At 40.0% G+C, this 9,826-nt stretch overlaps 1 non-coding gene across 1 annotated transcript; it reads left to right on the top strand.

Moving 5' to 3' along the window:
• Positions 1–7,977: 7,977 nt before the first annotated feature.
• LOC141676295 (small nucleolar RNA R71) lies at positions 7,978–8,084 on the top strand. Its single transcript, XR_012556893.1, has one exon. It is a non-coding gene; the product is annotated as a small nucleolar RNA R71 (small nucleolar RNA).
• The last annotated feature ends 1,742 nt before the right edge of the window (positions 8,085–9,826 follow it).

Genomic DNA, 9,826 nt, shown 5'->3' on the forward strand with positions numbered 1-9,826 from the left:
TTATGACGTTTATGTTTACGCGATTTCCAATTTTTAAACCACTCCAAACAACCACCATTCAACTCACAACCAACAATACAACCAACCCTCATCCAAACCTTACTACATCAGTCCCCAAACCTCAAGATTTTCCAATTTATACAACCTCACACATGAACTACTAGCTATACTTAAGTTTCATTAACTATAAACAAGATTTCAACATCCAAATCACTACAAATCCAATCCAAACTTTAAACACACAAGCATCATGCTTCTCATTTACTATAACCATCAAAACCATCATAATACTCAAAGTAAAGTTAGGGTTTGGAGGTGTTATACCTTCCTTGGAGTGATTAGAGTAGCTAGGAAGTCTTAGGGAGCCTCCTACAAGCTTGATCTTTCCAAAGAAATCAAGAACACAAAGTTAGGTTTTGAAGTTTCTAAAAGTCAGATTTAAAGAACTGTCAAAAAGAGGGTCTTACCATGATTATTTGGACGAGACTTGTGAACAAGAGTTGTAGGCCATCTCAATACCTTTCCAAAGAGCTATAGAACATACTATTTGAGTGAGTGTTGAAGGAGATATGGTAGTTTGAAGTTGCTGCTCTGGTTTTCGCCGAGAGCTTTTTGAAGGAAATGAAAGTCAACTTGTGTTTTGTGTTTTTGATTTGTTTTGGCTTGGTTGCTTTGTTTTGTTTTGTTAATTATCCTTTTACCATGGTAAAAAATGAATGGCTTAAAATCAACCAACCAATCCCTCCATTTGTCATGCTTATGTCACCATGCCTATGTCATCGATTTGCCACATGTCTCTTCCTTGTGGTTTGATGATGTCACAATCCTTGGCTTCTTGTACAAGCTTGTCTCTTGGTCACTTATTTGTTTTACAGTTCGCTTAACTTTCGTTCTCGTTTATCGTTTGAGAGATCATACTCGGGATCTTATTACTTGGGTTCCCCTAAACCCTTCTTAATAATTTATATTCCTTTTATGATCCTCTCTTATAATCCTTGAATTTAAATCCTTTTAATCATGTTACCTTATACCCAATTCTTTCGGTATCTGGTGGATTTTTGGGAAAAATCAAAGTGTTCGAATTTGGATTCTGACGATCTTTACATACACTTATTTACTTTATGGAGTACTGATACGATCTTAGAATTTCCATAACAGTACTCCTATATAGCGTGTTCTGATAATTTTCCTTAATCAGCATCATCAGCAAAAGTTACTATTCATCCGTGTTCAAATTTTTTTTCCCAAAAATTGCGGTTATTACACACGACATCACTACACTAGCATCAATATCACAAGTCAATTGGAAAAATTATCTAAGGGATCATGTTATAATGCATGAACTATATGAACAAACTAACATAAAAACTACAAAAATAAAAAAAACTACATGGCAAAATATGCAAACTATATGAACTAAACTATCATGAATATGCAACTATATGAGACTCACACAAACTATTCCTTCAACTACTACCCCCAAACTTAAAATATTCACTGTCCTCAATGAAGGTAATAGTAAGGAATTCAGGAATACCTAATCAGAATCAGGCTCCGCATCCTCAACGGGTGGAGTGTCAGGTGTGTCCGGAGGTGGATACACGGAATCCTCACCAAAAACTGGCCACTGAATGTCAACAGCGACGGCTCTAAAAACTGTCCCCAATGCCTGGGTGAGGTCTCGTGCGAACCTGCTATGGATTTCATGCATCGCATCCAACCTCCTCGCTAGACGCCTGTACTGCGTATTTCCCTTCTTTGACGGTTCCTTTAACTATGACGGCTCTATCTCATCACCCAATTGAGCTCTCCAACCTGCTTCATGGGCTTTCTTTGACCCACCAGCATAAAACTGATCAGCCGAATGCTTGCCCAGATTCAAATGAAATGATTAACCAAGCCCTTTAGGATCTGGCTTACCACCATACCATTCTTTCATGTGCAATATTATCAAACTATCAATGGCAGCACTAGGGAGCTGAAGTTGCTCATGTGCAGCCCAAAGAACATGAACTGCCGCACACAACCTCGTCACAATGGACCTATAGGGTATAGATTCCGTAGTGCTCCCTCTCAAAAATCTCAGAATACCATGGTGAATAATCCTACCAATGTCCACATAATCATCCTTCAGAATACCCCACAATAAGCATGCTCGCTCTACAGTCACCTCGTGCATATGAGACAATGGTAGAATACCAGCACAAATAAAGGCATTCCAAGCACGACCAAATCTGTTCATACAAGGAGCAGGGAATGTGGCATAATCAGTTGTGCCTCGCTTGAATGTCCAAGGAGTCTTAGGCACACGGAGAGTAGCCGCAATCAAATCCAAGTCAAAGTCCTTCGGAGTCTTATCATTCCAAACGTCTTGACCGGGTTTTTTTTTGGCTGATTAATTACCCTCCTTATTGCTCATGCACTATAATCCACCTTCATCCCCCTAACCACCGTGAAACCATTCTTCTCCTCCTTTGCATTAGCATAAAACTCCCGTACAACACTCATGGGTACAGCAACGGGTTCTTCACAAAAAGAAACCCATCCCATCTCCTGAATTGTCTCCAATAGCTTACCATCCTTGACCGATGGAAGAAAACCACACTCCTTGATGATTGGCTTCGAAAGAAGCCTAGTATACTCCGCTTCAGTCTTGGGAGTAGAGAACCTCGGCCTTACACCATCCACACTTGATGAATCGGTGGTGCTGCTCCTAACTTGTGTTCTTTGTCTCTTGGGTACCATGGAATTTGATTAGAGAAAATAAGAGTTGTGTTTGAGAGATAATTTGTGTTTGAGAAGTTGTGAATTGGTGAAGAAGTTTGTGTATAGGGTGTATGTATATATAGGTGGTGAAAAGAGCATTATATATGGAATAGAAGTGGGATTTGATTATGGGAATAATGGAAGTAATGGGTTTGATTTGGAGAGGAAATTATGGGATGTGGGGGAGTAAAAATCGGTTGGGAATTGATTTTGGGACAAAATTCCCGTCCCCCCCAAACTGCCTTATATTTTTTTCCAAATTCAGGACACGGCGCGGCCGCCCGCTGGGACGGCGCGACCGCATGCTACTTTTGCCAAACCGGCGCGGCCGTGCGCTGTAACAGCGCGGGCGCGCCATGTTTCCGTAAAATCAGCCCGTCCTTGCGCTAGGACAGCGCGGGCGCGCCAGGCTTCTGAAGTGAGCTCTGGATTTTTTTTCTTTTTCTAATTTTTTTATGATTTTCTCTTTTCTTCTTTCTTCCTCTATTTACTAATGTACAACAAACTTGGGTTGCCTCTTAGCTTGACGTAGAACTTGAGATCAAACGGACAATAAAACGGCACTAACCACCTCACGGTTTGTCGTGTCACCATTGTAATGCTTAAATCTCTGACTATTGACCTTGAATGCTTGGCCTGGATCATTCTCAAAAATCTTCACCGCTCCATGTGGAAACACAGTTTTGACAATAAACGGCCCTGATCATCTTTACTTCAACTTTCCAGGAAAAAAATAGAGACGAGAGTTGAACAAAAGAACTTGTTTCCCCGACCAAAATGATTTGAGTACTAGACCCCGATCGTGCCACCTCTTGACTTTCTCCTTATGCATTTTGTTGTTCCCATAAGCTTGAAGTCGAAACTCGTCGAGCTCATTCAATTGAAGCATCCTCTTCTTTCCAGCTGCATCCAAATCCAGATTCAATTTCTTTAAAGCCCAATAAGCTTTATGCTCTAGCTCCACCGGCAAATGACACCCCTTACCATAAACCAACTGATATGGTGACATTCCTAGCAAAGTCTTGTATGTTGTTCTGTAAGCCCAAACAGCCTCATCAAGCTTCAAAGACCAATCTGTTCTCGATGGACACACAAGCTTCTCTAAAATGCGCTTGATCTCTCTGTTAGATACCTCGGCTTGACCATTAGTCTGAGGATGGTAAGCCGTAGTAATGCGATGATTCACATTGTACCTTTTCATCATCGCGGTGAACTTGCGGTTATAGAAATGCGACCCCTCATCACTGATTATGACTCTTGGAGTTCCAAATCTTGTGAATATCTACTTGTGAAGAAAATTAAGCACTACCTTAGCATCGTTTGTTGGAAACGCCTTAACTTCAACTCATTTTGCCACATAATCAACCGCTAACAAGATGTACTGATTGTTACAAGATGAGAGAAATGGCCCCATGAAGTCAATTCCCCAAACATAGAAGACTTCGACCTCGAGAAGCACATTAAGTGGCATCTCATCCCTTTTAGACATATTCCCCACTCGTTGAGATCGATCACATTTCAAAACGAACTGATGAACATCCTTAAACAAAGTTGGTCAAAAGAAACCTGCTTGAAGAATACGAGATGCTGTCTTTTCTCCACCATAATGTCCTCCATAACCTGATGATTTAGTCAGCTCCTTGGAAACGGCTCATCCCACATATACCACTTCACTTCATGTAGAAACTTCTTCCTTTGAGTGGGAGTCAATTCTGGAGGCATGACATCACTCACAAGGTAGTTCACAATATCTGCAAACCACGGCTCCTCTGCTTGCACTCCAAATAACTGCTCATCGGGAAAAGACTCATTAATTAAAGATTTATCTTGTGAAGTAGTAATTGGATCCTCTAAACGCGAGAGATGACCAGCGACTTGATTCTAAGTCCCTTTTCTGTCCTTTATCTCTAACTCAAACTCCTAAAGTAAAAGAACCCATCGAATCAACCTTGGATTCGAGTCCTTCTTCGAGACTATATATCGAATTGCAGCGTGATTAGTGAAAAATGTCACCTTCGTCCCAAGGAGATATGATCGAAATTTCTCAAAACCATAGACGATAGCCAAAGGTTCTTTCTCAGCAGTGGTGTATTTCAGTTGAGCACCATTAAGAGTCTTACTAGCATAGTAGACTACATGAAATATGTTTTTCTTGCGTTGCCCAAAAACTGCTCCAACTGAATAGTCACTTGCATCACACATCATTTCAAATAGTTCAGACCAATCAGGTGCAGTTATGACAGGTTCCGTAATCAAGCTCTTCTTCAGTGTCTCAAAAGCAGCAAGGCCCTTGTCATCAAAATTGAAAGGAACGTCTTTCTCTAGAAAATTGCACAACGGCTTCAAAATCTTCGAGAAGTCTTTGATGAAACGCCTATAGAAACCCGCATGACCAAGAAAACTGTGAATTCCCTTAACCGATATGGGTGGAGGAAGATTTTCAATTACCCCTACTTTGGCTTTGTCCACCTCAAGTCCCTTTCTAGAAACCTTGTGCCCAAGAATGATGCCTTGACGCACCATAAAATGACATTTCTCCCAATTAAGAACCAAGTTGGTCTCAACGCCCTTTTTTAATACTAAACCCAAATTATGCAAGCATTCATCATAGGAAGTTCCAAAGACCGAAAAATCGTCCATGAACACTTCTATGTTATTCCCAATCATATCAGAGAAGATATTCATCATACATCTCTGAAAAGTGGCTAGCGCTCCACATAGTCCAAAAGAAACTCTGCGGAATGCAAAATTGCCAAACAGACATGTGAATGTAGTCTTTTCTTAATGCTCTGGAGCGATACAAATTCTGATTATATCTCGAATAGCCATCCAAAAGACAATAGTAATCATGCCCAGCAAATCTATCAAGCATCTGATCAATGAAAAAAAGAGGGAAGTGATCTTTTCTTGTAGCCTTGTTCAGCTTCCTATAATCCATGCAAACTCTCCACCCTATGACTGTTCGTGTCAGAATAAGCTCATTTTTCTCATTTTCCACCACAGTGATACCACCTTTCTTTGGCACACACTGAACTGGGCTCACCCATGAACTGTCAGAAATAGGATAGATAATTCCTGCATCTAGCCACTTGAGAATTTCCTTCTTCACAACCTCTTTCATGATCATATTTAGCCTTCTCTATTGCTCAACAGTAGGCTTGCTTCCTTCCTCTAGCAGAATTTTATGCATACAATAAGAAGGGCTGATTCTCTTGATATCTGCTATAGTCCACCTAATTACCGATTTGAACTCTCTAAGAATCCTCAACAGCTTTTCCTCATTAGTACCTAAAAGGTCAGATGCAATAATAATAGGCAAAGTAGATGCTTCACCTAAAAATGCATACCTCAAGTGCTCAGGTAAAGGTTTGAGCTCAAGAGTAGGAGCTTCCTCAATAGATGGCTTGCGGCATTTCAGAGAACTTTTCAACTCCTCTAATCCAAGAGATTCAAAAGGCATGTCCATCTTTCGCTTCCAGGGAGAAGCATTCAAATATTGCAAGTGCTCGTCACCCTCATCATCTTCACTATCAGAATTCCCCAATAAGGCGTTCTATAAGGCATCAGACCTTAGCAAATGATCGAGTTCATAATTAACCACAGTATCGACCATTCCCACCTTAAAACACTCCTCATTTTCGGTAGGGAATTTCATGGCATTGGACACATTAAAAGTCACATCCTGATCTATCACTCGCATCGTAAGCTCAGTTTCTGCACATCTATCAAGGTTCGGCCAGTCTCCAAGAAAGGTCTTCCCAAGATTTTGGGAATCTTCTTATCCTCCTCGAAATCAAGAATTACAAAATTAGCAAGAAAAATGAGTTTATCCATATTGACCAAGACATCCTCCACAATACCTCGCGGATATGTAATAAAATGATCGGCCAACTGCAAAGTCATGTATGTAGGCTTTGGATCAGGCAAGTCCAACTTTTTGAAGATTGACAATGGCATCAGATTGATGCTAGCTCCCAAGTCGCATAGACATTTATCAAATGATACATTTCCAATGGTGCAAGGAATAGTGAAGCTTCCAGGATCTTTAAGCTTCGGAGGTAATTTTTGTTGTAGCACAGCACTGCATTCCTCCGTGAGAGCAACTGTCTCTAAGTTATCAAGCTTCACCTTCCTAGAGAGAATACCTTTCATGAATTTCGTGTAACTAGAAATTTGTTCAAGAGCTTTAGCGAAATGTATATTGATGTGAAGTTTCTTGAACACCTCCAGAAACTTAACAAACTGCTTATCCAGTTTCTTCTTCTGCAGCCTTTTAGGAAAGGGAGGTGGAGGATAGATCTGTTTCTCCCATGTATTACCCTCAGGAGGAGTGTGCTCAACAGTAGTCTTCCTTGGTTCCACTTCGGCTTCCTTCTGCACTTTTTCTTCATCAGCCTCCACTTCAAAAATTGGAGTTTTAGCTACTTCAGGATCCGCAACCTTACCAGACCTCAATGTAATTGCTTTAACATGCTCCTGAGCTTCCTTCTTTCCTGGAACTCAGTATCACTTGGAAGTGTGCCAGGTTGGCGGTTTAGTAATGCATTCGCAATTTGCCCAATTTGATTCTCCAAGGTCTTAATAGAGACAGCTTGGCTCTTGCACATGAGTCTCAACTCCTCCGATTCAGATTTTTCATTAGCTTGAGGTAACTGCTAAAGTTGAAGTTGTTGCTTCGGGGCATATTGTGGTTGCTGAAAACCAAGAGGGTTATACTGCCTTGCTGTATATGGCTGATAATATTGTTGCACTGCTTTCTGATTGTTGCTCCAGCTAAAGTTAGGATGATTACGGTTGTTCGGATGATAAGTGGCTGGAGCTTGTGGTTGTGACCTCTGAAAGTTGCTCACAAATTGAGCTGATTCGCTAGAAATAGCACACTGCTCAGTTTCATGTGCTCCCGCACAAAATTCATAAACGCTAGTAATCTGATTAACTCCATAATTAGCCAAAGAGTCCACTTTCATCGTCAAAGCTTGTAGTTGAGCAGCTATAGCAGTAGCTTGATCCACTTCCAGAATTCCTGCTACCTTTCCTTGTAACATTCTTTGCGTAGGATTCTGGTATTCATTGGCTGCCATTAGCTCTATCAACTCATAAGCTTCATTGTAGCTTTTAGCTCATAAGGCTCCACCAGATGCTGTATCAAGCATAAGTATAGAATGTGCACCTAGACCATTGTAGAAACAGTTTATGATCATCCAATTAGGGATGCCATGGTGTGGGCACTTCCTTAGCATCTCCTTGTAATGATCCCAAGCCGCACACATAGATTCATAAGTTTGCTGAGCAAACTGAGTAAGAGCATTCTTGATTGCAGCAGTCTTCGCCATAGGAAAGAATTTAGTGAGAAACTTTTGAGCAAGATCCTCCCATTTGGTGATAGACCCCGGTGGTAGAGAATGTAACCAACACTTCGCTTTGTCCCTCAAAGAGAATGAAAATAGTCGCAGCTTAATGGCACCTTCAAACACATCATTGAACTTGAAAGTGTCACAGATCTCGATGAAATCCCTGATGTTCATGTTTGGGTCTTCAGTATGATTACCCCCAAACTGAACTGAGTTCTGTATCATCTGAATCGTGCTCGAGTTGATCTCAAAAGTGTTAGCCTTGATGGCTGACCTGGTGATGCTTGACTGAATGTAATTGATCTTAGGCTTAGAAAAGTCCATTTAAGCCTTAGAATTATCTGCTTGCTCCTCCATCTCTAAAAAAGGTGGTTCTTCCAATTTCTCTTCTTCGGCTACTTTCTCTTCATCCTCAAACACGTCCCTACGATCAACTACAACTTCTTCCTCGTCTTTTTCCAGAATTCTCGTACAAACTCGTGAACGCATTTGCATAAACGATCGCTAGATTGCCTGAAAGATAACAAGAAAGAAAAAGTATGTAAGTAACAATGTCCGAGTCAATGAACTTTAACGATCACTGATGATAAACACATAAACTAAAAGTTAACACTACAGTCCCCGGCAGCGGCGCCAAAAACTTGTTAGGGCAAAACACGCGCTAATAATTCACGCAAGTATACGCGTTCACAAGTAATATAGAATCTTTTCTAGTTCATTCCCACAGAGACTGAATTGGTTAACTTATGTAATTTATGCACCTATGTCCCGATGATATGGTTATTATTCAATGCTAAGACAATAAAAATTTTGGGTTGTTTATACTACGAATTATACTAATGATTTTAACTAAGAGAGTAAAGATTGTTGTATATTATATGAGACAAACATGGGATTCTAACTTCATTAAATACTTCATTCAATAGCCTTATTGTTCTTAACCTTAGCATGAAATGGTGATGATACTAATCAGATAACAAGAAACTGCTAATCACCAACTTTCGTTGCACGAAGAAGATACTAACCGACATCCACAAAAGAGATAGAAGCTGAATAGACACCAATTATATTGATACCCTACATATCAATAGAATTTGACAACATAAAGGTTTAAAGCACAAGTTATCTATCATGATTACACAGGGCAAGTAAGATGGGTAAAATTACCTATGAATCATGCGTAACAATAACACATGAACCTATGCTAGCATGGAAACTTCTAAATCCTTAAATTCATTGTCGCTTCATTAGGAATTAACACACTATCTTACAAGTTCGCGACTCTTATAAGACAAATAAGCACAACCAATACTAGGTTATCATACTATCACTACACATTAAGGTATACAAACAATTTAACTAAAGAAATCCATAAATAAATCCGCTAGAACCCCACGATAACAATTAGCCCATGATCGGACTCAACATCAACATGGGTTCTGATGAAAGCATGGTGTAATAAATGTAGTCTATATAATAAATTAATTAAACCAAGTACGAATCAAGAGTAAGGTTCACAAGTAAGAAAACTAGCATCTAAGTTACAACTTAGATCAAAGATTCACACGTAAAAATAAGATCTTCTTCGTCTTCGTTGAATCCGTGCTAAAACGGTCTTCTTACGGCTCTCCTTGCGCTCTGGTACGTCTTTCTCTTAAAAACGTCCTTATTTGAATATATATATAGCAGCTCTAAACAATCTGGAAGTC

This window comes from Apium graveolens, chromosome 7 (assembly GCF_009905375.1).
Source record: "Apium graveolens cultivar Ventura chromosome 7, ASM990537v1, whole genome shotgun sequence".
Lineage (NCBI taxonomy): Eukaryota > Viridiplantae > Streptophyta > Magnoliopsida > Apiales > Apiaceae > Apium > Apium graveolens.